Source organism: Canis lupus, chromosome 16 (assembly GCF_048164855.1).
Source record: "Canis lupus baileyi chromosome 16, mCanLup2.hap1, whole genome shotgun sequence".
Lineage (NCBI taxonomy): Eukaryota > Metazoa > Chordata > Mammalia > Carnivora > Canidae > Canis > Canis lupus.
This window is the reverse complement of record NC_132853.1, coordinates 2,391,114-2,417,616: the sequence shown is the minus strand read 5'-3', so window position 1 is coordinate 2,417,616 and position 26,503 is coordinate 2,391,114. Positions and strand designations below refer to the sequence as shown.

The 26,503-nt window shown below is 52.6% G+C and overlaps 1 protein-coding gene across 5 annotated transcripts in view; it reads right to left on the bottom strand.

Moving 5' to 3' along the window:
- NEK6 (NIMA related kinase 6) overlaps positions 1-18,074 on the bottom strand; it is an 83,257-nt gene extending 65,183 nt beyond the window's left edge. Inside the window, exon 1 of one of the 5 annotated variants that reach the window (XM_072777873.1) lies at positions 17,941-18,074. The gene's annotated coding sequence lies outside the window, so the exon portion shown is untranslated. Of the gene's footprint in view, positions 1-14,995; positions 15,226-17,940 lie in introns of those variants that run through there. The other 4 variants (XM_072777869.1, XM_072777870.1, XM_072777871.1 and 1 more) reach the window with 4 other exon arrangements.
- Positions 18,075-26,503: the final 8,429 nt, after the last annotated feature.

The following is a 26,503-nucleotide window of genomic DNA, read 5'->3' as shown; positions in this document are numbered from 1 at the left end:
CCTGGCTGAGGAGACGTGAGGCTGGCCTCCCCCACTCTCCTATGTGTATGAAAAAGGTTCTCTCCCTCTCAGAAATTTGCCCAGGATATTCTAGTTAAACTCTAGGTACTTCCAGCTAATCCCCTCTGAGAAGTGGCTGATCTCCCCGCCCCAGGGAAGATGCGTTCCAGGCCAGCCAGTGAGGGTCACCGGGAAGGGAAAACACAAAGGAAAAGCAGGGGAAGGAGAGAGAAGCACAGCCCCACTCTTGAAAAGGAAACCAAATCGTGAAATTGCTCAATGTAAGACATCATGGGCTGGGTGACTCCAGCGCTCTTCAAGGACACCTTGTAAACCCACACCCAGCCTCACAGGGAACGGCCCGGTGCCAGGCGCCCCAGAGGAGCTTGTGAAACATCTGGCCCTGGCAGCCTGATGACCCATCGGAAGCGGGTCGTGCCGCACTCCGTGAACATCGCACCCACGTCTGCCACGTGGTAAAGCAGTGAGGTGTGCCAGAAGGGCCATCCAGGGGAGAAAACTCTGCCGGAGTGCGAGGTGTGCTTCTTTTCCAGTAACTCAAGCGTGCAAATCCCCCTCCAGAGAATGCCCCAGACCCTGGGGAAACTTGCCGGAGAGCTCAGGGTAGTGGCCATGCTGGAGTGTCCTCACTGGGACAGTCTCGGGCACAGGGCAGCTAACCTCAGGCGATAAGGTCTGACGCTGTCGCTTTCTGGGCTGGAGTCCATCTCTCCCGCCCTCCCCTTCTGTACGCCTGGGCCAGGGGCAGGGTGGGCCCCAGTTCTCAGGAAGCCAGGAAACACACTCTTTTCTGGGCGAAAGGCCCAGATTCCTTGAGCAGTCACAGGACATGCTTTTTCAGAGCTGTTCCAAAGCCACAGGCGCAGACTGGAAGTTTCTTTGGGCGGTGTGAACCTGCGGGGACAATGTGGGGACCGGCCGAGAGCTAGTGGGTGAGCGAGGCCCCAGGCGGCACCGCACAAGCCAGGGCCCTACCTGTCATCGTCGTGTGGCTCTGCGGGCCTCCGTTTCCTTTTCACCCCATCGTCATTCATCGAACATTCCCTCAGAGGCTCACAAAGCCAAGCGCTGTCTGAGGCACAAGGCAGAGGAGGTCCTATCCCGTCCCCCTGGAGGTGTCAGGCAGTAGAGAGAGAGATACAGACGTGGGGCGGCAGTAAGTGCCAGGAGGGAAATGTAGCAGAGGAGGCGGTCAGGCGTGCAGGTAAGGAGGCCTGGCTTCCCACGGTCACCAGACAGTTCATTCAGACCGTGCAGCAAACTGCTCGGCACATTCTCGGCACCTGGGGAGGCTGGGTCTTCCTGACGCCCACACTGCACAGGTGGAGCCACTGAAGCCAGAGGTGGACTGGGGTGGCCTCATGGGGACTGAGTGGGTTTGGGGCCTGATCTGGCCTCACATTTCCTGGGGAGCCAAGAGGCTGCCCCCCGACCCTGCCCAGCCCTGGCAGGCCCCATGCTTTCTCAGAGTGGAGTGGCTCTGCTTCCAACATGATGCCCATGATAATGGGTCACAGCCACCTGCTCCCCAGGCAGCAGGTAACTGTCCTTCCTGAATTGGAATCTGGGCTCCTTCACTTTACTTGCTGGGAAACCCTGGCCAAAGTGCCTAGGGTGTGCCTGGCACACCGGGTGCACACCTGTCTCATCTCCACCCAGCACTGAGAGGAGGAGGGGCTTTGGAGGAGGGGCCGGCCCTGATGTGGGAGCCGAAGTGCAGATCTGGTCTGGACAGGCCATGTCCAGCCCTGGGGGATCTTAGTGACTAGAAGGAAAGGCCAGGCAGACGGACCAGTGCTCTAATGGGAGTGGAAGGTCACACACATGTGCAGACCAGCCCTGAGGCTTCTCTGCTGGGTGTCTTGGCCACAGTCCTCACTTCTCTGAATCTCAATCTCCCCAGTTGAAATAGAGGTTCTGGTGATGATAAAAACGAGACCCCAGATACATGAAGTCACCCAGCCAGTATGGGACACATTTATCTCCTTATCTACATCTGTCCATTTAACATAAAAATATTCAGGCTGCATCCCCAGCAGGTGCTACGGCCTTAATGGCAGGCAAAACCCCATCTGCTTTAGAACCACTGGGGCTCTACGGGAGGGTGCACAGAAGTTCCTGGGCTAGCCTGGGCTCACCCTCCCAAGAATCTTGCCTCTGTGGAAAACTTCACCTGGACAGATCCTGGGAACAGCCAGCGTATCCGCGGGGCACATCTATGACGCCACACTGCTGCATGCCCAACCTGAGGCTGTGAGCCCCCCTCACTGCGTGGCTAACACCAGCTGCCAGAGAGGCCGACTCCCGCGGGTGGGGAAAGCTCTGACCCCCCACCCCCACCCCGCATACACAATGTGCCACAGACATACGTTAGAACTCAGAGCCAGTCATTTTCACAGCTTTGCTTCTGACTTCACCAGATCAATCCATCCATCCATCAATCAGTCAATCAAGGGAGAATCAAAACTCAATCACGGTGACAACACAATTCAATCCCTGGGAAGTGTATCAGAACCAAGGCTCCTGCAGATAAGTGAGATGGCCTGGAAATGGGGAAATGAATGTATTCCGGCAACAGACACCTTGAAGAGGCCCGGCGTCAGCGCTCCCATTAACTCTGACTTCTTTCATCCCCAGGAATCAAAACAGCTTCTCTGACAGGGAGGAAAGAAATGACAAACAGAAATCGGATCTAGGGGAAATAACACATCCATGGCACCTTTCCCCCCTTCCCAAAGCAGCCTGCAAGCTTTACATATTTTATCATTTATTCTCACATTGTCCCCAGCAAGTCTTAGGCGTTGGCCTTGCTTTTCACAAGAAAGCTGTGAGGGAGGCTGGGGTTTAGAGGTGAGGAGCCTCCCGCCAGACAGCCAGCAGGAAGGGCTGGGGTGGGGTGGGGGTGGTTGGGGGGTGGGGCATGGAGCCAAAGGCCGTTCCTGGTGGAACTGTGGCCTCAGACAGCTGAACCGCTCGGAGACAGTTTGTTGTCCACACTGGCGCCTCCCCAGCAGCCTCCCAGGCTTACCACCACCTCATCAAACCATTATCCACACATGCCACCAGAAACACGGCCCCTCCTGTATCAGCCTTTAAAGCTTCCAGATAGGGATCCCTGGGTGGCGCAGCGGTTTGGCGCCTGCCTTCGGCCTAGGGCACGATCCTGGAGACCCGGGATCGAATCCCACATCGGGCTCCCGGTGCATGGAGCCTGCTTCTCCCTCTGCCTGTGTCTCTGCCTCTCTCTCTCTCTCTCTCTCTGTGACTATCATAAATAAATAAAAATTAAAAAAAAAAAATAAAGCTTCCAGATAAAGTCATCACTCCAGAGCTCAGTATCCAAGGCCTCCTTACCTGTCTGACCCCAATCTCAGGTAACACCTGTCATTGACCACATCGGCTCCAGAGAGCCTCTTCTGGTTTCCTGCAACTCCTGCTTCACACCTCCCAGTGCTCCCACCAGCATGCCCTCTCCACCTGGCTATCCCCTGCAGATCCTTATAGGTACCAGAGCAGCAGCTGGTACAGGGAGATGGATCTGGGTTCAAATCGTTGCTGTGTGACCTTAGACAAGTCACTTTACTTCTCTGAGCCTGGGACTCACTTATAAAATGCAGCTGTTTAAAGGTGAACACTAGCTGATGCTCACATATATAAACCCCTGGTGGATGCTCAGATGAAAAAAGGAGTCATAGCAATAAGAGGGGGAGCTGTTTTTAAAAGGATAGTGGATAGTTCCATACAAAGAATAACACCCTGTTAAGAGAATTGGCGTTGGCTGGGCATGGGGTGGAGGTTTAGACTCAGGACTTCCCCTCTGAACACGCCCCAGTGACACACAGGCCCCCTACCTGCCCTGAGTCACTGGAGAGTCAGGGGATGCTTCCATATGGGACAGGAAGTAATTGTTGCTTTTTGATTCCTCTTGCTTTCCCTTCAGCTTTCCCTCCCACTGTTACACTGACCCTATGGCCTCTGTGGGCCTTGACCTCACCCCTAAAGCCAGGTATCAAGAGCCAACCAAGGAGACTCAAAGGGCATAGAGCTCATGGTCTCTCCCTCACCAATGAGGGGAGAGAGAGACTGGGCTCACCCCAAGCCACCCCCAGCTGCCCCTCAGGAAATCACTCCCGAAGTCCTGAAGCAGTTCAAGCCAAGGCAAAAACACTCTTTCTAACCTGCAGCCCCACCTTCTTTGCTCCCTGACAGAGGGGTCTCCAGGTAGGATCCCAGATTGACAACCCCAGGCCCCATCACTTGTGTGGTCCACCCTCCCCTGAAAGGCATCAGGCACTTGCCTGGGAATGTGAGCGGGAAGCAGGGCTGGACCTGCCCCGACGCCCCTCTCCTCCTGGGCCCGGGCTCTTAAGACCCCAGGAACCATCCATTTGTGAGAGTTTGGTTTTTCTTTTTCTTTCCTTTCCCCTCTAAGCAAAACTTCATGGCAGCTGCTCCTGCCTTGGTCCCCAAGGCCGTTCCAAAGGGCCCATCTCATCCTTGCAGAAGTAATGGCAGTAATTCTGTTAATGGGGAGCAAGATGGATGGTATGAGGTGCCCAGAGTGCAGGAGGCAAGCCGAATCGGGCCGCCCCCGGAGGGAAGGGAAGTGTTGCCGGAACACACCCTCCTTTGGGGCCTTATTAGGTCTTGAAAGAGCTGCCGCACGCGCTAAGACCTGCTTTTGCCAGCAGAAGCCTCATTTTACAAATATACAACAACAACAAAAAACCCGTAAATGGGAAGAAAACCCTGAAGATTAGGCTCCCCTGCCACTGCGAGGCGGCGTGCCCGCTCAGAGCTGAAGTCTTTAGCCTCCTCGACTCTGGGTTTAAATAAATAGGTCTGATCGCCAGCTCACCGTTTTGTGAACATGCACCACAGCATTTCCTGGCTGTTTAAGGACTGTCTGCTAATGGTGGGGATAGGCCAGCTCTGGAATCATCTTCTTTTAAACGGCTTGCCTGTCCACCGCCTCCTGCCCCACGCCAAGGAACCCTCTCGCCCTGGTGTCAGTCCGGTGAGGAGCCCTTGACACAGCTGCCTGCCCCAGGCCCAACCCACAGGTCCTCCCTGCCTGCTAGTTTCTCCGGTCTTCTACCCTGACAGTCAGTGGCATCTCAAAAGCAATTCTGCTGTGGAAAGGCAGCCATTTCCTAAATCGTGCAAAAGGCCCATCCTCTTTCCAATTCGGAATCAAGCCCACTGAATTGTTCTCTGGGCTTCAATTAGTCCAAGTACAAAATGAGGGTGAAGCTGGCATGAGACAGCTCTGGTTGGTGACAGGCAGAGCAAGTGGCGTCAGATTATACAGGGCTGTGTAACCTTGCGATCTGCGGAACCTCTCTGGGCCTCTACCTCCCCATCCCTAATATGGAGCTAACCCTACCCCCCACCCCACCCCCGCCCCGGAGGAAAGAGTAAATGCCATCACTTCTCAGGCCAATCGGAGCATTCTTCTCAGCCACACCCTCCCACAGTACCCAGCACCACCCAGACACATAGTAAGTAGGTGCTTACTGAGCATCTGTTTCTTTGAGCAGAACACATGGCTTCTTTTGATGCCTGGAAAAACAGAAACATCCATCCACACTAAAACAGAACGGTTTAGGATGTGCGCTCTGGGAGCCCAAGGCCTGGGTTCAAATCCTGACTCAGCCACAGATCTCCTGTGTGCCCTTGGGCAACTGACTCATCTTCACTCAGTCTCCCTTTCCTTGTCTGTAAAATGGGACTAAAGAACCTACCTCACAGGGTCACCAAGAGGAGTCTGTGCAAGAACACCTGGCCAGGACTTGCCCCAGTTGGCCCCTGTAACAGCAGCCCTGAGAACGAGCCATCCAAAGTCCTGGGAGAACCGGAGTGAAAATTCCCACATTTCAGCTGGGAAAACCACTTTCTCAAAGACATCTGAGGCAGAGCAAGCCCCATGAGGCCACCCCAGCCCCCTGGGCAGGGTACGGGCCTGGGATCTAGAACCACAGGCAGAATGTGAAATCTCGGGAGGCCACGGGGATATCACCCCAGGAGGGACCCCCACACCACAACTACCCTGCGTCTGTTTCCAACACTTGGACCAGTAACACTGGGCATTCTTTACTCCTCTCTGGTTTATGACGGCTCTCCCCTACTAGAATGTCAGCTCTTGTTCATGATGCCTCTTAGAACAGTGCCTGGCTCTGTTGGATCAATGAATGAACAAACAAAGCACGGAAGTGAAGAATCTCAGAGCGCAGCTCAGGGACGAGGGACTGCTAATGCTGTCCCAGAGTGTGAGGAGCTCCTGAGCGTCCCAAGTGCCACCACGCTGCAGGCCTCACCCCACAGCATGTCGTTAATTGGTATAATAACGGCCACCTACTGCTGAATGGCTGCTGTATGTGTGCTTACTTCACTGGATCAGACAAACTCCCCCGGAGACGGGAACTGAGATTTCCCCCTCACTTTCAAGTGAGAAAACTGTGGTGGGAAGCAACAAGCCAAGGAGAGTGAGGAGCAGAAGGCAGAGGCGGGCTGGCTTGCAGGGTGTTGAGGTTAACCCACCAGCTCCCTCCTCCATCTCTCAGCCTGAGACCAGCCACCCGGCTGGCTGGTCACAGAGGGGAAATGCTGGAGCTAGAGCCTCAGGACCTGCTCCCTGCCAGGAAGGATGTTTGCTCCAGGCAGGAGCTGACAGGCCACAGCAGCTAAGGTCTGGCTCCTCTTCTGTTCCCATGCACATGCAACAGAGAGTGGAGGCAGAAGGAAGACTCAGCCAGGCCTGGGTTCAAATCTTAGTTTCCAAACCAGGTGGTTTATGGCTTTGGACTGGTGGCTTTAATCTCTGGACCTCAGTTATTCTCATCTGGAAAATGAGGCCGGTCCAAAGTTGTGGGGACTGACTAAGGCAACACAGATAAAGAAAGCACTTGACCACATCACTGGCACACACTAGGTACTAAATAATAAGTACTAGTTAACTTTCCTGAGCCTCCCTCATTCACATTTTCGAGAGCAGCCAGATGTCTGCATCCTGTGGTTGCCAGGTCCCTCAGCTTCAGGGCTAGGAACAGCGTGGGAAGCTGGTGGAATCCGAGCTCCCCGCCCTCTCTGATCCCTATGGCACCACCTGCTTGGCGTTCTTCCTGAGTGGGTGGGTCAGCAACCTCGTCATTTGATTTCTGACCCTTGTCACTCAAGGACAAGAAGTGAGGGGATGGGTTTGTCGATGCACTAACATCTGGCAACTACATGAGGAACTTAATTGAGGGGCGGGGGGCATTTTCAAGGAGACTCCCATCCACAGTATATACTTGATACGAGAGGCTCAGGGTGAGGAGGGAGAGCAGCTGGCCAACTGACCGCATTCACATCCCAGGCCAGTGGTCTATAGATCGCACTTCACAGTGGAACTTCTCCCCTAAATAAGATCTGGGCCTACACCTATGCGGGGCCCAATACAGGCACCCTGCTCTCTGAAATGTGTGTGTTAGTGGGAGGAAGCCACAGCCCCTGCCATCAGGACCAGCTTCACATACATGTGACCAGTGCCGTTTCGTCCCGTCCTGCGCTCTGAAGGGAGCCTCATGCTTGCAGCTTCATGCTCTGTGTCCACTACTTAAAGTCTTCGTTTTATCTTTGAATTTGTGCTTTTTAAGTGAAGTCCGGTGGGACAGTGGTGCATGTGCTGGGGGCTGGGAGCCTGAGCTCACAAGTGGTCCTGCTCCCGGCCCCCTGCCCCAGTAATCTCAGCCACTTTCCACCCTTGGCAGGGACTGGGTGCAGTCCTGGGGCCAGGCACACCACAGGGTAACTGTGAGGGTCTGTACTCGCCCCGAGTGTCCCTGTGCCCAAGGAAGCATGGCGTTGGAGAGAGTTCATAAAAGCCACCATGAAAGAGATGGTGAAAGAAAAAGCTTTTTTCCTGATTTTTAAGCAAGGAGACCTGCATTTTCACTTGGTGTGGGGCCCCACAAATTATGTAGCCAGCCCTGACTTCCATTTATATGACCTTCTGACCTCCATCCCTGGGCAGCCTGGAGGCTCGTGGGGACATCCCTAGGCCTCCACAGAACTAGAAGGCACCAAGCGTTCTGAGACGATCACTGGCTGAAAAGCTTCTCAGACCTCAGCCTCCCTTCAGCCTGGTCCATGGAGCTTCTTTTTTGAACCCCTACAGTTAGTAACTTATTTCTGTCTTGCGGACCAGGCTCCGTTTCCAGTGCTGGATATGTGACGATCAGCAGGACACTGAGCAATCACAAAACAGGCAGGACTCATGGTGACACGGCTCGGTCGAGGGAGGCCGGTCCAGCAGAGCCTCCTGGAAGGCATGGAAGGAATGGCTGGTACATGCAGACTGCCTCCCGGAGGGAGGGAGTGGGCTCTGGGAGGGGGCAGGAGCCCCTTATCTGTAAGGTGGAGACATGGGGGCTTACCTCACAGGGCTGTCAGAGACTGGGGGGCTACTGTGTCTATAGGGTGGCACTGTGGGGAGAGGGGAAGGCACACGCAGAGGCTGGGGCCTTGGGCACTAACTCAGGAGGGTCTGTGGACAGCTCCCTGAACAACCACAAAACTAGCAGTGAAGAGAGTGGCCAAGGGGTGGAACTGCCACCTCCAGAGCCTCCCACCACATGACAGGCATGTGGGGTGGTGGCTCTGCTGGCAGCGTGCAATCGCCCCTCCTGGGTTAGATATTTGTTCCTGTGATTTCTATTCCTCCCTGACATTTCACAGACATCGCCTTTCTTTCTGTGATTTAGGAAGTCCAGTTAGTACCTGGTGGCGGTGGCAGCTTTTCTGATACGACTGGTCACGGATAGAGCAGAACACACAGTGAAGACAGGCTCAGACTGCAGCCGACCCAGGTTTGATCCTGGGCTACTCCAGCTGTGGAGCCTAGGGCAGACCTGCCCTGCCCTGGGCCTAAGGGTCCCCTCTGTAACTGTTAAGAGTAGCATCCTTGAAGGGTCGCTGTGAGGATTAGATGAAATAACAATGAGGAAGAGCGCAGCTCACAGCAAGTGCTCAATAAATGTCTGCCATTGCTATTGTCATGAAACCCCAAAACATCACATCCAAAACCTGGGCATCACGTGGCACTTCCCAAGATCGCATGGATCTGCTCCCTCCTTTCTAGCACCTGCCTCGACTCTGCTCCAATACTACTCTCTCCCCTCATTGTCATGGTGCATCAGTCCATAAATATTTAAGCAACATGTCATCAGATTATTATAACATATGATCTATGTTATAAGATAGCACTGATGTGCTGCTGTTATGCACATTTGGGCTTCGTTTTCAGAATATCAAGACATAAAATATTTATGTATTTAACCAACCACGAGATCTCACATTCTGTCTCAAAATGCTGGGTGGCGGTAAGATGCGGAGCTGAGACGCAACGTGTGAAGGGGATGCCTTGTTTTCACATAGGTTCCTAGGGCATCTGGATTGTTTCTGGTTCATTCCAGGGCCTGCGAACGGTGGCTGGCTGGGTTTGCCACAGAAAGCAGAGGGCTGGGACCAAAAGACACCATCAAAATGCCGTGAGAGTTCTAGCCACAAGGCACCATGTCATTTTCATCTGGCATCTCCACGGGTCTGCGCATAGTAGGTACTCAGACAACATCCACAGGGAAATGAATTCACCTGAGGCCCATAGCACAACCTGATGGGCTGGCACCCAGTGGGGATTCAGTAATATTTGCTCTTCTGTTTCATTCTATCCCCAGTGTCCAGCACCAGTCTAGGCACAGAGTAGGGCCCAGCAAATGTTGCCAATGAACAGCAATGGAAGGTATAAACGCATAACCAGATAAATCACTTAATTAGCTAATAAATTAATGAGGGATAATGACTCCCTGTCTGCTGGTCCGGATTACACAGTGTGAGACCTTCCTCCTGAGAAATAAAGGCTCTCCAGTAACCCGTAGTGGATAAGCAAAGGGGTTTTTCTGGGTAATTAAATACCTCGATTACTAACATTAGCACATCACAGTGACCATATGTCCCAGAATTTTCAGCACTGTGCAATTTCAAAGATGCCGCCCCATAAGCCATTCGAGCATCCTGGAACTTCTAACGTACTAGCAACCAAACTGCATCTTCCAAACAGCCTCTCTTGTCCCCAAATGTCACTAAAATGCTTTTACAGACCACTTCCCTTTTGAGAGTTTGGAAATTACAGACATCACGTGCCCACCTATTAATGGGTGATACCTGAAGGCCTGGAATGTCATTAAAGCCTGTGCAGGGATCCCTGGGTGGTGCAGCGGTTTGGCGCCTGCCTTTGGCCCAGGGCGCGATCCTGGAGACCCGGGATCGAATCCCACGTCGGGCTCCCGGTGCATGGAGCCTGCTTCTCCCTCTGCCTGTGTCTCTGCCTCTCTCTCTCTCTGTATGACTATCATAAAAAAAAAAAAAGGCCTGTGCAAACAAAAATTGTTAGCTCGGAGTAAAAGTATTTTCTTTGCGTAGTTCCCAAATGCTGTGCTGTCACCATCAAGAGTGGGCAGCCCTCATCTTTGTCCCCAGCCTCTGCACAGGCAAAAATCCAGTCCTCATTTCCTCTTGGGTTAGCTGGGACGGCTGGCATTTAAAACAAACACAAAAGTCCGCTAAAATTCCTGGGGGAGATGAACAAAGGAAATGCGCATACACTGACCCAGGTTTACCAAGCCCACACTTGAGATCCTGGTGTGGCTGGACTTGGCAGGACCCACCAAGCGTATGGGTGGGCTCCCTGTCCATCTGCCAGGGAGTCTGCAGTGGTCCTGGCATCTGGGCACCCACCCTGGTAAGCCCATCAGGGCCACATCAGCTAGGGAATCACTTCTTTAAACCACAACTCCCCATTTTCTGGGCTGAGTGAACTCTGGGGTCCTGCTCATTTGCTGCATAGCAATGTCTGTGCCCAGAGGTCTCTTGGGAGAATTAAACACTTCTCTTTCCCTAAGCAACCCTCAAAAGATACACCTTCCTTACAAAAAAAAAAAAAAAAAAAGTATACTTGATAGAAAATGTACCTTTAAGACACACACCCACCTGTTCCAACCCCAAACCACTCCTATACAGACATCAGGAGCCACCTCTGCAGGAAAGGAGCAAAGGAAAAGACTCTGATTACTCTGGAAGGTACAAGCCTTACTATAAGTGTAGGCTCCTCCCTTGGAATAATTTGAGCCTTTACCTAAAAAATCTTCTCTGGACAGAGGTGGGTCAGATGGGCACAACTGTCCTGCACTGCCCACCGAGAGAAGCAAAATTTACTAACACATTCAGTAACTCTACACGCACATTCTTCAAGGGTTCTGAAACTTGAAATTTTCCACTCATTCGATAACTATTAATGGAGTACCTACTATGTGCCAGGCACAGCACTGGGCACCGCAGATATAGTAGTGGTCCCCAGACCAGGTCTTACCCTCATGGGGCTTACATTCTAGTCCAGGAGGGGGGTGACAGACAAAAGAAATCAGGAGGGGGTAAGGGTGCTGAAACACATTTCCAATGCCATGCAACTAGCCCCTCGCTCTGGTTCTGAAACATCTTCATCACCCAAAAGGAGACTCTGTACCTGTAGAGCAGTTTGCTCCTCATGCCCCCCACCTCCCTCGGCCCCTGGTAACCACCAATCTGCTTTCTTTTCCACAGACTTATAGATTATGGATGTTTCGTATAAGAAACTTTTCTTAAAATGACCCGTGCAAACCCTCTTTCTGTAAAACACAGAACAGGATTAGGGCCAGGGGAAAATGGGCTTAGGTCTGCCCTGTCCCCCCCTTCCCCATCAGCATCCCTCACTCTGTGACTTTTCAGGGAAGGCTCCTTTTTGACAATTCTAGTCCTAAAGTTGGGTTTCTGAGGCAAATCACTCCCCAAACAGTGTCCAAGAATCAAGGGGTGAGCAAGAACCAACAGTGCCCAGCTAGAGGCCCTACTGCTACCAGCCCATTTTCCAGGTGAGGGAGTAGAGGTGCTGGATTCAGTGTTGCTACACACACCACAGCAGGGTCTCAGGTGTGAAGAGCTGACAAATGCCTACAGAAGCTGCCTCAGGAGGGGCAGCCCCTTCCCTGGGACAAGGACCTCTCCCTCCCTCAGGGACAACAGGCCAGCCCCACTGGACCCCACGTGGCTCAGGACAGAGCGCCCAAAACACACGGACGCCTGCACAGACCCTCCAGGAGGACTCTGCTTGCTGGCTTCCTACTGAGAACTACCTGCCCCCAGGCCCAGGTCTGTGACAGCCGCTTCTGTCAGCACAGACCTCTGATGGCGCCCGGCGCTGTGTAAATAATTAACAAAACATCTGCCTTGCTTAATAACATACTGTGGCTGACACAGCTCTGGGGCCTCCCGAGACCCTCCAACTCCGAGAGGATGCGTCAAAATCTTCTAAGGCTCCCTTGCCAAGCCTCATGGGGGGTGTGGGGAGGGTGCAAAATCTAGGCTTATAAACATTTTCCTGAGCCGCCCTGAGCACCCTGACTTAAAGCCCGCCTCGATTTACCACATTGCCCTGCCTCTTCCCAATCTGTTTTGAGGATCATGATCACTTTGGTGGCACCTGGGAGAGGCTTTCAGCCTGATTTCAGCCTCCACATGCAAGGGCACTAAAAATGCTCTTGACAGGAAACAACCTTCCCTGGGCCCCGGTGACCTTGGGCAGGTCCTTAATAATCACACGGTTTCTTGACCTCCCATAAAATCTCAGGCAGTGAACACCAAGCACTTCCGGGGCACTACCCATGTGCTGAGGGTTTTATATCCATCATTTCCTATAGTTCTCCCCTCAAACATTTGAGGTCATAATACTGTCTGTTTTCCAGTTGGGGAAACGGAGGCTCAGAGAGATTAACGACTCGCTCTGGGACTTCCCACCTCACTCCATCTGGTGCCAAAGCTCAAGCTTTTAATGGGATTGTAGGTCATAGCACCTTCCCCTCCTTGAGCCTGTTTCCATTCTGTAAAATGGGCACATGGCTCCTCTCGGGATGGTGAGACTCCCAGATTTCTCAGGGGCAGCATGGACTCATCAGAGCTGAATGCCGTTTGCTGGTAACCGCTGCCCCTTTGCAGATCCCATCCTGACGGCTCCCAGTTTCAATGACTTCATGGACAACAAAGGAACAAAAGAGGGCAGGCCTTGGGGAGAGGAATCATGGACAAATTCCAACTCTGCCACTCACTGGCAGTGAAGGACTCACCCCCTATCCTCAACTACAAATTGGGGACCTTGGGGAGTCCTCTAAGGAACCAAGCTCCCTTTCACCAAGGTCAAGTACTGCCCCTCCCCCAGCCTAATTTTGAAGTGCAAGGCTTAAACAACATGAGGAAATGCAGCAGGGCGGGCTCTCTTAATGGCAGCTTCCCCCCCCTTCCCTCACAGAAATTCCTTCACACTCTATGGAATTCCTACATAAAGCCTCTTTTTCTTCTCTATGAGGTCACCATCGTGCAGATGTCGAAGAGAAAGAAAGAAAGCCTCCAAGTGGATCAAGGCCCTTGGAACTGAATGCATTTCAGATCCGGGCTAGGGGCGCCACCTTTCAATTCTGCAAGCTCGCTCGACTGTCCCAGAGTCCAGCCAAAGTGGCCCGTTGGGTTTGGGGTGCGGTGATCCTGCCTGTGGACGCCAAGGGGCCTGGCCAGAAGACCAGGCCTTTGCCACCAGACCACCAGAGCAGTCGTCTGTGGAAAATCCAGAATTAGAGACAGCACAGCAGAGGCTTGTATGTGGGTCTGTTTCCACACAAGCAAGTCTGTTAGAGGGACAGATGTCAAAATGCTAGATCACACTCCACATTCAAGTTCCCAAATTGAACGTCACAGGAAATTACACCACCAACTGATTGGCCTCAATGTCCGCTCCTGTCTGGAAGCTGAATCTGAAAAGGCTGTTGCTTCAATTCAGCTTGGGTCAAAGGAAGGGGCTGTGAGTATGTTATCCAGCTCAGACAGGAATGGGTGAAGCTGATTTTTTTGAGTGACCTGATTTTTTCTTTTTAAAATAAAATATTTTGGGGGCACTTGGCTGGCTCAGTCAGTGGGGCATCTGACTCCTGATCTCAAGGTCACAAGTTCAAGCCCCACACTGGGCACTGAGATTACTTAAAAAAAATAAAAAATAAATAAACAAAAGGCTAAAAACAAATAAATAAATAAATAAATACATAAAACATTTTCCCCAAAGGCCATCTTGTCTCTACCCAAGAGTCAGATATAAGCAGCTGGCCAAAGACCCAAAAGCCACTGAGGATCTTTGGACAATCCTGGTCATCTACCACCCACTCATTTCAAAGCGATTTCACAGACACCCAGAGGAAGATCACCCCGACGACTTCCTCACACAACTCCAGGAGCACCTTTGCTCCCCAAAGCTCCACGTTCGTTCGGGTCGCCAGCATTCTGGCAACCATCCAAAGTGATAGCCAAGGAAAGGACCAGGGTTGTGTGCACACCGCTTCCTAAGAATGACATCAGCAAAAATTAAATAAATAAATAAATAAATAAATAAATAAATAAATAAATAAATAAATGTATGTATGTATGTATGTAGAAACAAGGACTATTTTTACCTCCCCAAGTCACAGGCCAGACGGGAGAGAAATCCATCAATGCCAGAGATATGTGGCTGAGCCTTCGCACAAGATCTATTATTTCACACCTTAAATTAACGCATCTCAAAGCAATTTGCGAATGTTCATCAATTTGCAGAACAGAATCAGAAGGGAGAGAAATACCTTTTCCTTCCAACATCAAAGGACACTTGCAGGGGTGCCACACCCCCCCCCCCAAACCGCACCGGGTCTCACACACAACATTCTTTTCAAGAACAGCTTAGTATAAACCGTGATAAGAATGGAAATGAACGAGTTAGAGAGAGAGGCACAGGGCTAAAGTGGCATGTGACAAGAAGCCTATGTAGAAACAACCCTGTTGTCAGATATTCAGACGCAGAGTCAGGGCCCTGGATGTAACGCACCCTCACCTGGGGTCAGAAGCCTGGGGCTCTTCCCGAGGGCAGCGCCCCAGCCTCTTTGCTCCCCACAGAAGCCTGGAGATGCCAACCCGCATTTAATCTTGGATGACTCACCAGGGTCTTCCACTCTTCACCCTCTAACTCCCTTGCTTGGTCTGACCCGAGAAGAGGAAGGGAATATTCTTCTCTTTTTGACAATTGTTTTGACACTTCCCTTCTGAAACCAATCTTTGGCACTTCATGAGGACAGAAAAAAATGTGAACTGCAGCCCTTTCTATCTGACAGTCCTGGCCCTAGGCATGGGTCATCCACCGCCGAGGGGCAAGAGTAGACAAGGAAGGAGGGCAGCACTTCTGGGAAGACGTCTCCCAGAAGCCCAGAGCCTGGTGAGGAACCTGGCCCCGCAAGAACCTGGAACACAGTGACCTTTACTTTCTACGTCCAATGGAAAGATGGAGGGCTCTGCTCAGACAAGCCTGACTTCAACCGCACAGCATCCTGTGATCTTTGGCACATGATTTCATCTGTGTCCCCAGTTTTCTCATCTGTAAAATGGGCACCATGATAGTTCTGTCTCTGTGCTGCCGGGTGGACTGGGTGAATTTAGGTACTTACAGCTTTCGTGCCTGGCATATGGGATGCCCTCAACAAATGGTGGCCATTAGTTGTGATGCTACTTTCATAAAATTATGCCTCGTATTCCATCTCTCTGAGCCTCAGTTAGGTCATCTGTAAAATGGAGATGACAACCCCCAACCTCATGGGGAAGATGAAATGAGTAGATGTGTGTGAAAGCACCGAGCACCCAGCCTGTGCACCTTCAGAAGACAAGTTATCAGGCCCCTGGTGTGGAGGGCAGACTGGAAGTCAGGGAGGTGACAGGATTCTGCCTCTACCTCCTCTCAGCAGTCCCAAGACACAGGGTTGACAGAGACACAGGTCTCTGTGTCTCTGCGCCCACAACTACTAGGAGGATTAAAAGTGCACACAGTAGGTGCTCCGTAAGCATGACTTCCCCTGCCCTTCCCCTGCCCCCTCCTCGCTCAAAGCCACTGGAAACGTCACCTGGCAAAGCCAGGAGCTTCGATTCTTGAAACCCGAATGATCTGAAATGGCTCAGAGCCCAGACCAACCTGGGCCACTGCTTCAGTCTGAGACTTTATTTTCTGAAGACAGAAACTACTTTTAGTCATTTCCGAAGCAGACAGGACGGCAGAGGCTGACAAACCACAGGGACCATTTTAAATCCTGGGCCTTTTCTTCTGGGAAGTTAGGCAAGAACCTTCCCAAATGTTTGCCCGTGGGGCTCTCTGCCAGGGAGTGACTCATCCACAGCTCCCCACAGGCATATTTTATTTGGGGAGTGGGGGATGGAGGGAGGGCCTGGCCTTGAGGGGAGAAGAAGAGGCAGCCTTTCCAGCAAACCCAGAAGGTGGGTTGGGTTTTGTTTTGTTTTGTTTTTCTCATTTCTTTTTAGGACAAAAAAGAAAAAGAATGTGGATCTTTTTTGTTTCCTTCCAGGTTTTGTTTGCTAAAAGAAGACGTCCAAAGTTCACTCAGTAAGCTGCTGCGTTGGGAACAGGCGCCTCCAGCCGCTCTGCATCCCTTTCAATGAAATTCTTCTTCCATTAACACCACGATTTTTAAATGTGCCTCCAAGATCTGCCTGCGCACGACATTTTCTCCTCAGAAAGTCTAGCTGAGTTTTGAAAATTCAGGGGGACGAGGGAGTTCAGTGTTTCTAAAGTTGCCCTTAAAGCAATCGAGACTTTTTTTTTAAGATTTGTTTATTTGTTTGTTTACTTATTTATTTATATGATAGACACAGAGAGAGAGAGGCAGAGACACAGGCAGAGGGAGAAGCAGGCTCCATGCAGGGAGCCCGACGCGGGACTCGATCCCGGGACTCCAGGATCGCGCCCTGGGCCAAAGGCAGGCGCCAAACTGCTGAGCCACCCAGGGATCCCCAATTAAGCCTTCTGACTGCAGAGATTTTCAACATTTCTAAAGCTCCCCCCAAAACTGTGTCAAAGCTGCGCAGACAGACCTTGGAAATCAGTGTCCCAAGCCTGCTGTGATCAATTTGTTACTGTCTTGGGGGCTCATGCTTGGAGCCCAGGCTCAACAAGTAAATAAATCAGATGAATACGCATCTAGTCGGCAGAGCAGGCAGAGACAGGGCGAGAGACCCTCAGATACACAGACAAGTGTCCTGGCACCCCTGGCCTTCCCAGGGTCACCGTCCCCCATCCCCACCCCCCAAGGCCCGCGGGAAAGATGAAAATCTGCCCGGGCCAGAGACCGGAAGAAGAGGAGCCAAGGGACCCAGAGGGGGGTGTTCAGGAAGAACTGAGGCCGCGTCCTCTAGCAGCAGGCCGAGGAGCCCTGCCCGCCGCAGCAGAGCCGCAGCCCAGCCTGAGCATCCTGGGGCCCCACCGAGGCCCGGCAAGGAGGCCTCCCCGTCTGCGGGGCCCAGCCTGGCTCTGCGGGTCTGACCTCCGCCCCCCTTCGGCGCGCGAGGCCCCGCACCCGCCGGGAGCCCACCCCGGGCCTAGTTCCCTCCGCGGGCTCCCTGGCACCCGGGAGGGAGCCGCCTGGTGGGTGCAAGGAGGTGCCCGCCCGCGTGCGTGAGAAACGCAGTCACACCCTCCCGGACGCAGGGTGCATGTTCGCGTGCACGGACACGTACACTTTTGTCCTCAAAGGCTCCCAAACGCGCCCAGAAGTCACTCGTGAGCACTCGCGCACGTGCACACACGCACGCCCGGAGCCTGGAGCACGGCTCCCCATCCCCACGGCACGGGCCCCGCGAGCGCTCGGCCCCGCGGGAGCCCCGCCGCGCCCCAGCCCGCCCGCGGCCCCGCACGCCACCGGCCGGGGCCCCGCGACGCGCGCGCCCCCGCCCCCGCCCGGCCCGGTTCCGCCCGGCCCGGCCCGGCCCCAGGCCACTCACCGGCGCGCGGGCGGCTCGGCTGCCTCGGAGGAGCGGCGCGCGGGCGGCCGGAGCGGAGCGGGGCGGAGCGGGGCGGAGCGGAGGGTCCCACACTCGCGGCCGCACGCCCGTCCGCCCGGTTCCGCCGCCGCCTGCGCGGGCCCGCGCGCTCCCGCCCCTCCCCGCCGCGGGCCCGCGCCGCCCCCTGCGCTCGCTCCCGCGCGGCCGCCACGCTGGCCCGGGGGCGCCCCGGGGAGACCGCAAGGCGCCCGGAGCCCCCGGGGCCGCGAGACGTCCGCGCAGCCCAGGCGCCCCCTCCCCGTTCCAAAGATGGGGAGACTGAGGCCCAGACCCTGCCGGCGAGTCGGCGCCAGCAGACCCCCCTTCACCCCTAGTCCCCGGGCTCTAGACGCTCAGGGCTGGGGTCCGCACTCAGCGAACCGGGGACCCGCCCCCGCATCCCTGGGTACCCCCCGACGCGGCCCCCTCCACGGCCCTGCGCGCCCTGGGTAGCCAATCAGCTCTTATTGCGCGCCTACTGGATGCGGCGCACGTTTAGGAGGAAGCTCCAAGGGCATCTCCGCCTGCTGAAGGTGCTGCCCCCTGCCCTCAAAGCGCCAGCGTCTCCTTATATGGAGCTCCCCAATGCCTGTGAACCCCGAGATAGGGAGAGTCGAGGTGCAAAGGTTTCCGGGAGAAGGCCCTACTGAGTGGGTAACACCCTCTCTAAGGAGACAGAGTCTCCATGGGGCCCCGAAGGCTGCAGCTGGCCTCCTAAGGGAACCTGCGCGCCCCCTTCCCCCAAGAAGGGCTCCGGGCCGGCTCGCTCAGCTCCCGCCTCCTGCATCGGCCGCTGCTCCTCCACAGGCAGGACCGTGCGGTGTCCCCCCAGGACGCCTGGAACCAGGAACTGACACTGACCACCTGCCGGCTGTCCAGCTTAGTGACAGCACCGTGCCGAGCCCGCAGAGGACCCCCCGGCGCTCCACCTGGCTGCGACCTGTGACAGTAACGACACCCGTAGGACCCCCGCCAGGTGCCATACTCACAACCGCACAGCCATTCTGCGAAGGAGGCGTTATGCCACTTTCATGCCCGTTTTACAGATAAGATAAATGAGGTTTAGAACAGAAGCTGAGAGAGCCCAGTTCTCTTGCTCAAAGTCACCCAGTTGGTAAGGGTTGAGCAGGGAGCTAGACCACAGCACAGACTAACTCCAGTGCCCAGTCTCGGCAGTCCCACCTCATAAACAACATAGCTCTGGACTGCTGGTATAAGAGGGCACGGGGGACAGCTGGCACAGACGGCCCAGCCCAGTCCCAGCCTTGCCGTGAACCAGCAGGGACAGAACAGGTCATTCTACACGTTGGTTAGCGGTTTGGTCGGGGACCTACTTACAGTCTCACTTCACATGATACGCATCACAACAGATATCAGATAGATTGAAGAGGTAACTCCAAGAAATAAGCGTTTCAGAAAGTGATAGAAATAAATAGAAGTTCTGAGACAGTGTGTTGCAGTGTTGCTGGCAGGCCAATGATTAGGGACCGTATCAATGCAGTAAACATTAATTTCCTCATTCAATCACCTGACACTTATCTACGAGCACCGGCTATGGGTCAGGTCCTATTCTAGGCGCTGGGATACAGTCGTGAACAAAATATAGCCCTGGCTCTCCTGGTGCTTCATTCTGGGGCTGGGGTGTGTGGGGAAGCAATTGCAAATATCCGGCATGGCTGAAATTAATAAGCTTGGTGGAGAAAATAAAACAGGGAGGGGATAGGAGAGCCCAGGGGTGCTTTTTCATACAGGGTGCTGGAAGAAGGCCTCTCTGATGAGGTGATGTTTGAGCAGAGGGGAAGTGATGAGAGGTCGTCTGTATGTAGGACAGGCCCCGGGTTCCAAGAACAGTCCTGGTAAGCTCCAGAGCAAGAACCTGAAATTCCCCTTTGAAGGAAACTTTGAGATCAGTGCCAGACCACCGGGAAGAGAAGCGCTGGGACCTCTGCGTATTAGTATAGGACTCTGCAGTTGGCGAAGTTGTGTCCCAGCCTCATGGAGCCCCTTTAACGGGTCCTCCTAATATCCTCATTTTCCAGTTAGGAAACTGAAGCTCAGAGAGGTCAAGCAACCTGCCCCAGGTCACACAGTACACATCTCTGTGGCCGGCAAAGATGGGTCTGACTACAGGCAAGCTGACACTAATGCTGAGTGTTAGGGGGAAAGAGAAGGCTCGTGCATGCCCCCTACCCCCGCCTTCCTGCCCTCTTGGACTATAATTCAGGAGCTGGCAGGGTGGAGCACTCACTGTTTTCCTGGCCTTTCTCCTTCTCACCCACTTCCTTCCCCTCTGGCCTGGTCCCAGCCCCAGGTGATATGCTGGGGGGATAAATCAGGTCAAATTCAACCCAGAGATTCTCCAAATTCTCTGCGCTACCCCCACTACCCTGGCCAGGGTGGGAAGTAGAGGGAAAAGGGTGCAACCTAAACCCCATTCAACTTTTGTTTTTAACTCAAAGGATTTTTCACCGAGTCCCTAAATGAGTCACCGTGAAGAGGTGCTTCGCAAAATGACTCCCAGAATTAGAATCAACATCTCCCTACACATGCTGCCTGACACTTCCTCCTACAGTGGCATTTATGAATCTAGTCTGGGAGAAAGTCTCTCTCTGTCTACCCCCAAGAGTTTCAGGATTAAGCCTGTGTCATTTCATTATTTCTCTGCATTAGGAGAAGAGAAGCTACTATTGCTGGTACCTTCTCTGCACCCAGCTCTGCATGAGGCATTTCATTCTCCCAGTATCCCTCGAGATGGGGGTCATGCTTTCTGTTTTACAGATGAATAGGGTGAGGCTCAGAGTCGTAAAGTAGTTTGAACATAGCTAGGATTTGAACCCGGGTGTGCAGTTTGTTGTCAGTATTTGTCAGAAGGGGACAAGAGGAGGCATGAGAAACTAGAAATCAGACCAGACCCTTTGGACAAAAGTTCTCCTTGCCAGCTTCCTGATGATGGGGACTTTTGCAGGGGGACCAATCTCAGTTTTCCCAAGAAGTCTCATTTCTGCTTACTGTCTGGGCAACATTATAATATTAACAGCATCCCCAAAGTGTTGTGGTTCTGGTGATCAACTTTAGGGTCATCCTGGTTGTGTGCAAAGGCAGCTGCATTGAAGCTTTCAATTTTTACATTATATTCGATACAAAATAGGGGCCTCTTGTCTGAGGGGCCTTCTCCACATCCTGATGGCTGTGTGTCCAACCAAGAGTTTATGGAGCTTTCCAAGAGCAGCCAGCCCAGCTGGCTGGGGAAGGAGTCAGGGCTGTGCGTCAGGCAGGACTCTCTCCCTCCCACCCCAACCCTGCCATTTACTCCCTATGTAACTCTGGGCCAGTTTCCCAGCTGGCAAAGTGAGGGATGGATCTCCAAAAGCTCTGTCAACTTTGACCTTCTAGGGTTTCCCATTGGCCAGTGAATGCTGGGAAATCAGCTAACCATTTCAGTGAAGACCAGGAATGCAGGGAGCCCTCCTCCCCTCCACACCATCACGTGGTCCGTTTTTCAAAACAGCATACCTCAATTTTTAGCTATTTTAAGTTTTAAAACGTTTATTTCATTTATTATTTGAATAGCTGATACCCACAGCTCAAAATTCAAAAGGTGCCAGAAAGATAACATGGCAAAAAGTTTCCTTTCCTTTCCCTCCAGCTACCTCCTTCTTTTCCCTGGAGGAAACCAGCGTTGCCAAACACGCTCTGTTCCCAGACAGTGTGTTTTGCGTGTGTGTGTGTGTGTGTGTGTGTGTGTATAGTTTCTCATTTTTTTTTTGTACAAATGATGGTATCTGGTCACACTGCTCTATATCTTGTGCTTTGTTCACTTCTTGGAGACTGCTTCCTATCGCTTCTTAAAGAGCTACTTTCTTTTTTATGACTGCATAGTATTCTAAAATATTTGCGTTTAATTCCCATTAAGTTGGCACTTGCTCTGTGTACCGGTCTAAGCACTGCGGGAGATAATAGAAGTCTCAGCCATGCCTCTGGCTCTCAGGGATTTACAGTCTGGCTGAGAGATGAGCAAAACAGTAATTCCTAGAGTTACAAAGAAGAGCAATTTCTCTAAGGGACCCCAAGTTCACTTGTGAGGTGTGGCTTTGGGGCTCATTTTTTTTCGTCTCCAGGTATCTAGAGGGTCTATTGAAGGAACCTAGGCATGGGTTCTTTTGAGACTTGAACACTCAGCAGTGCAGACTCAGGCAATCCACTTCTTCCTTCTGGGCCTCAGTTTGCTCATCTATAAAATGGGGGCAGTCAGCCTCTCTGCAGGATTGTGCTAGTCACATGAGATCGTGTTCCTGAAATGGCTTGGTAGAGAGTGAAATGCCATGCTCCCAGGCCGGAAGGTCTAGGGAAGCTAAGATGCAGCTCTAAGGAGCTATATACTAAGTGCAGGGTATCATGGCTCTTGGCCAGAGAGAAGCATCTTGTAAGCTTTTTGTGCTTTGCTGTGATAGGACCTGTTGAACAGTTATCTCCTTCCATCTTTGGCAGCGACAGTTGCTAACTCTGGGTGTGCCGCAGGTTTGTCATTGGTAGACCCCTCACCTAGAGGAGGCCCCGGAATGAGGAAACAGCATAAGCTAACCATCTTAAATTAAGGCATGGAGGGCCATTGGAGATTTTCATTCCTACTCTCAATTATGGATGGAACTAGTTCAAAACTACCCCAGTAAGAGGCAGAGATGCACCCAGTGATGTTGCCACAGCCCTGCACCTCCCTGCAGTTCTCTCCACCCTCCCGGTGCCTACCATTTCAAAGAAAAGATTCAAATGCCACTGATCTGCGATGAGCTCCAAGCACCCTGGCATCATTCATAATAGTGTCCCCTTTGATTCTCCAAAGTGACTTAGATCAGACAATCAATTATAAGACCACCCAGTTATTCACGTCAAATGGGACACTCACTGCCCAGGTGAATAAGTCAATCATCACCTCTGCCATCACAAGTCAGGCACTTGTGTTGTCCATGCATCTACCCTGTGATGTAGGTATCAACGTCCCCGATGAGCAGGTTTGCAGATGAGAAAACTAATGCAGGCAGGGGTTAACCAGTTTGTCTAAAACAAAATTTAAGGAAGCCTCTGATGGTTGCACAGTCTCTGTTCCAGCTCACTCTGCTTGGAATTCAGTGAGCAGGGTCCCAGGCTGGCCATATTTCTCCCCCAGGCACCCAGACATCCACTTGGCTTTGGGTGCCAAATGTAGGGCCCTGATTGCCTGTCTGAAACTCCTCGAGCATGTGGCTAAGGTGACACCCTCTGGGCCTGAGACCCCTGCATGTCTAGTTGTGCTGGCTGCTCTCAGGGCAGATGGAGGCAAGGGGCCTGCTGGATTTAGGGCCAAAGACAACCAGCCAGCCAGCCAGCCAGCCAGCCCAGACCCCCGATGTGAGAGGAGTGCTCCCAAGGAGGAGATGGGTGTTTCGGCCCTGCCCCTGCCTTTCTGGGAACAGGTGTAATTTTTTCCAGGGATCAGGGCATGGCAGGCTTGTCCTGGGGGCAAGGAGAGGAGGAAGGAGGAAGAAGATGGAGATTGGAGCCTGGCAAACGAGAATGGGAGAGAGGGGGAAGAGGGCAGGGGCAGGGAAGCAGGAAAGGGCTGATCATGTTTACTTGAGAAGACACTTGCCAGAGTCTGGGCACTGCTCCTCCCTACCCACGTCTTCAAATCTTCAAACCTGCCCTCTGTACCAGGAATAGAAGCAGCAAGAGGCCAGCCCATCACTGGGAAAGAAAATTCATTTTCTTCATTCGATTATATTCTGAGGGACTTCGTTCTGGAGCAACCATTGTTGCTTTGGGATGATTCCCCTGAGGCAGGGTGCACAGGGAGAGGAGCACACCAGAGGAGAGGCAGTGGGTCTGGGGATTCTGAAACCCCTCAAGAAAGAAGCATGTGTGGGGACAGCTTGGCTCAAAACCACAGGCTTTGGGCTCTGAGTAGAGCTGCCCTGGCAGACCCCTGGGAGAGGGAATCATGTTGACCCCATGCCTTCTACCTGAAGCCATTTGCCAAATAGCACAACCTGGTCTCTGCTCTCAGCTCCCCAGAACTGGGCTGGGGCCAAGGGGCTTGGCAGAAACCCGGCCTTGGAGCCAATCAGACCAGGGTTCAAAGCCTGGTTTGCCACCTACTAGCCATATGGCCATGAATCAGGGTCTCAGTTTCCTCAGTTGAGGTGATGACATCTTTCTCACCAGCTCGTAATTAGGTGAGGATATAAAGTCATCACCTGGCTGAAAATAATGTTAACATCAATTGTTTATCAGACTCAAAACCTAGTGCTTTACATTTTACCTGTGTTGCTTCATTTCATGATCCTAGCAAACCCATGAAGTGGGCGCCGGTGTCATCTCCTTTTACAGATAACCATCCAGCTGGCTTTTTACCTCAGTTTCTATGCCTGATCAAAAAAGGCTCAGAGAGGTGAAGTGACTTGCTCAAGGTTACACAGCCAGGGGAAAAATAGTGAAGCTGCAATTTATAATAGGTATGCAGATGTTTTGAGCTGGTATAGCTAGCGCCAGACTCTCACCTATAAAATAAGCAAAATGATACCATGAATCACTTCACACTTCTGGCAAATCCCATACTATATGCTTTTAGGGAAAAAAAAAAAAATTCCCTGATTTGTACTGTTTGCCAATTTCCATGGTGTAAAGTACTTCCACTATGGCTGATTTAAAGCTACCGACAACAGCCTTCACAATTCTCAAATACTTAACAATCAGCTCTTAAGAATCTGCTCTCACCAGAACATGAGAGACTCCTAACTCTGGGAAACGAACCAGGGGTGGTGGAAGGTGAGGTGGGCGGGGGGTGGGGGGTGACTGGGTGACGGGCACTGAGGGGGGCACTTGATGGGATGAGCACTGGGTGTTATTCTATATGTTGGCAAATTGAACACCAATAAAAAATAAATTTATTTAAAAAATAAATAAAATAAAATAATGATTTAAAAAAAAAAGAATCTGCTCTCACCAGTCAGTGCGAACGTGGCTAGCACATCGCTGGCCCAATCAATCCCCCTCTCCAGGTTCTATAAAGAGGGGGCCCTGGTCTCAGTGCCTTAAGATTCAATTTTTCTTTGCTAGAGAAGAAGGAAGGCAGCCAATCTGTACCATGTGCCTCTATGTGCTACTGCACCCAAACCCTTTCGTCTTTCCCACAACCCCTCAATGCAGGTATCAGGATCCCTGTTTAATAGGCGAGAAGAGTGAGGCCCCAAAACAGTAACATCCACTGGCCAAGATCACCCAGAGAGTAGATGACAGAGTCAGGATTCAAGGTCTGCCTGCCTGACTAGACTCTCTCTTTCCTTCCTTCCTTCCTTCCTTCCTTCCTTCCTTCCTTCCTTCCTTCCTTCCTTCCTCCCTCCCTCCCTCCCTCCCTCCCTCCCTTCCTCCTACCCTCCCTCCCTCTCTCCTTTTCTTTCTCCCTTTTTACAGACTTTCCACTGAAGCAGGCTGTGTCCAAGGAAAGTCTGGGGCCTGTTTCTGACTCTCAGTTATCCCATCCATGAGAAGGAATTGGACAAATCAATATCTAATGATCTTTTCAGGCCTAAATGAGTCACAGTTTTAAGATTCCAAGTGGGATTTTAGTGGGGTGGGGGTGGGAGCTCACTTCGATGGAATGAATGCATCCCTGAAGGAAAGAATTGCTCATGTTAACCAGCGACAGAGGTGGACAGGAAGGCCATACTTCCAAATATACCCAGAACACGTGTACTTGGAGTCGGTGTGGTGGTGCGGAACCAACTAGGATTTAAGCCTTCAGTCCCTCCACTTCCTGGCTGTGTGATCCTGGGCAAATAGCTTCACCTCTCTGGTTGTTTTTGGTCCTGCTACTAGTTTGCCCTGCTGTTGTGGAAGCCTAAAGGGGCAACGAAGGCTCCCCAGTGTGGAAACCTTTGCAGCAGGTAGAAGTGGCAAAAGTCCTCTGTCTTTACAGACTACCAGGACTCCTTTTCACCAGCGCCCATCTTCCCAGATGGATTTTTGTAAAAGCCAGTGCTCTTTGCAACCTGGCCTGGAAACCCAGAGCAGCTGAGAGTGGAGGGGAAGGCCTGAGGTTTCTGTTTCCAGCGAAAGCAGAGCCAAGTCCCTCCCCCGCCCCTCTCCCCGCCAGTCTGGGCCCACCTCCTTCGGGCCTGCACCGGCTGGCTGGCCTTCTCAGGTTTCTGAAAGCCTGTGTTCCCAGAGGAGGCATTAAGGATGGAGGAATGCAGACCTGGGTGTGACGGTTGAGGGGCTGTGCTGAGAAGCAGTCTGGGGAGAGACCCCCATCTGGCCAGCTGCACCCCAGCTCAGCCCCCACTGGGGAGGAGGAGAAAGGAAGCGGACAGGAAGCCGATCCAGCAGTCTCTCCGAGGAGTTCCTGTGCTCTGGGTTAAGAATTCTGGTGTGGGGAGGAGGAGGGTGTTGGAGGGCTCAGACCACTCGGAGGGAGTGAAGGAACCAGTTAGTCTGAGGGCTCTAGGCAACCTCGATTAGGTCCCAGTCAAAGGTGCTTGTTGGTGACAAT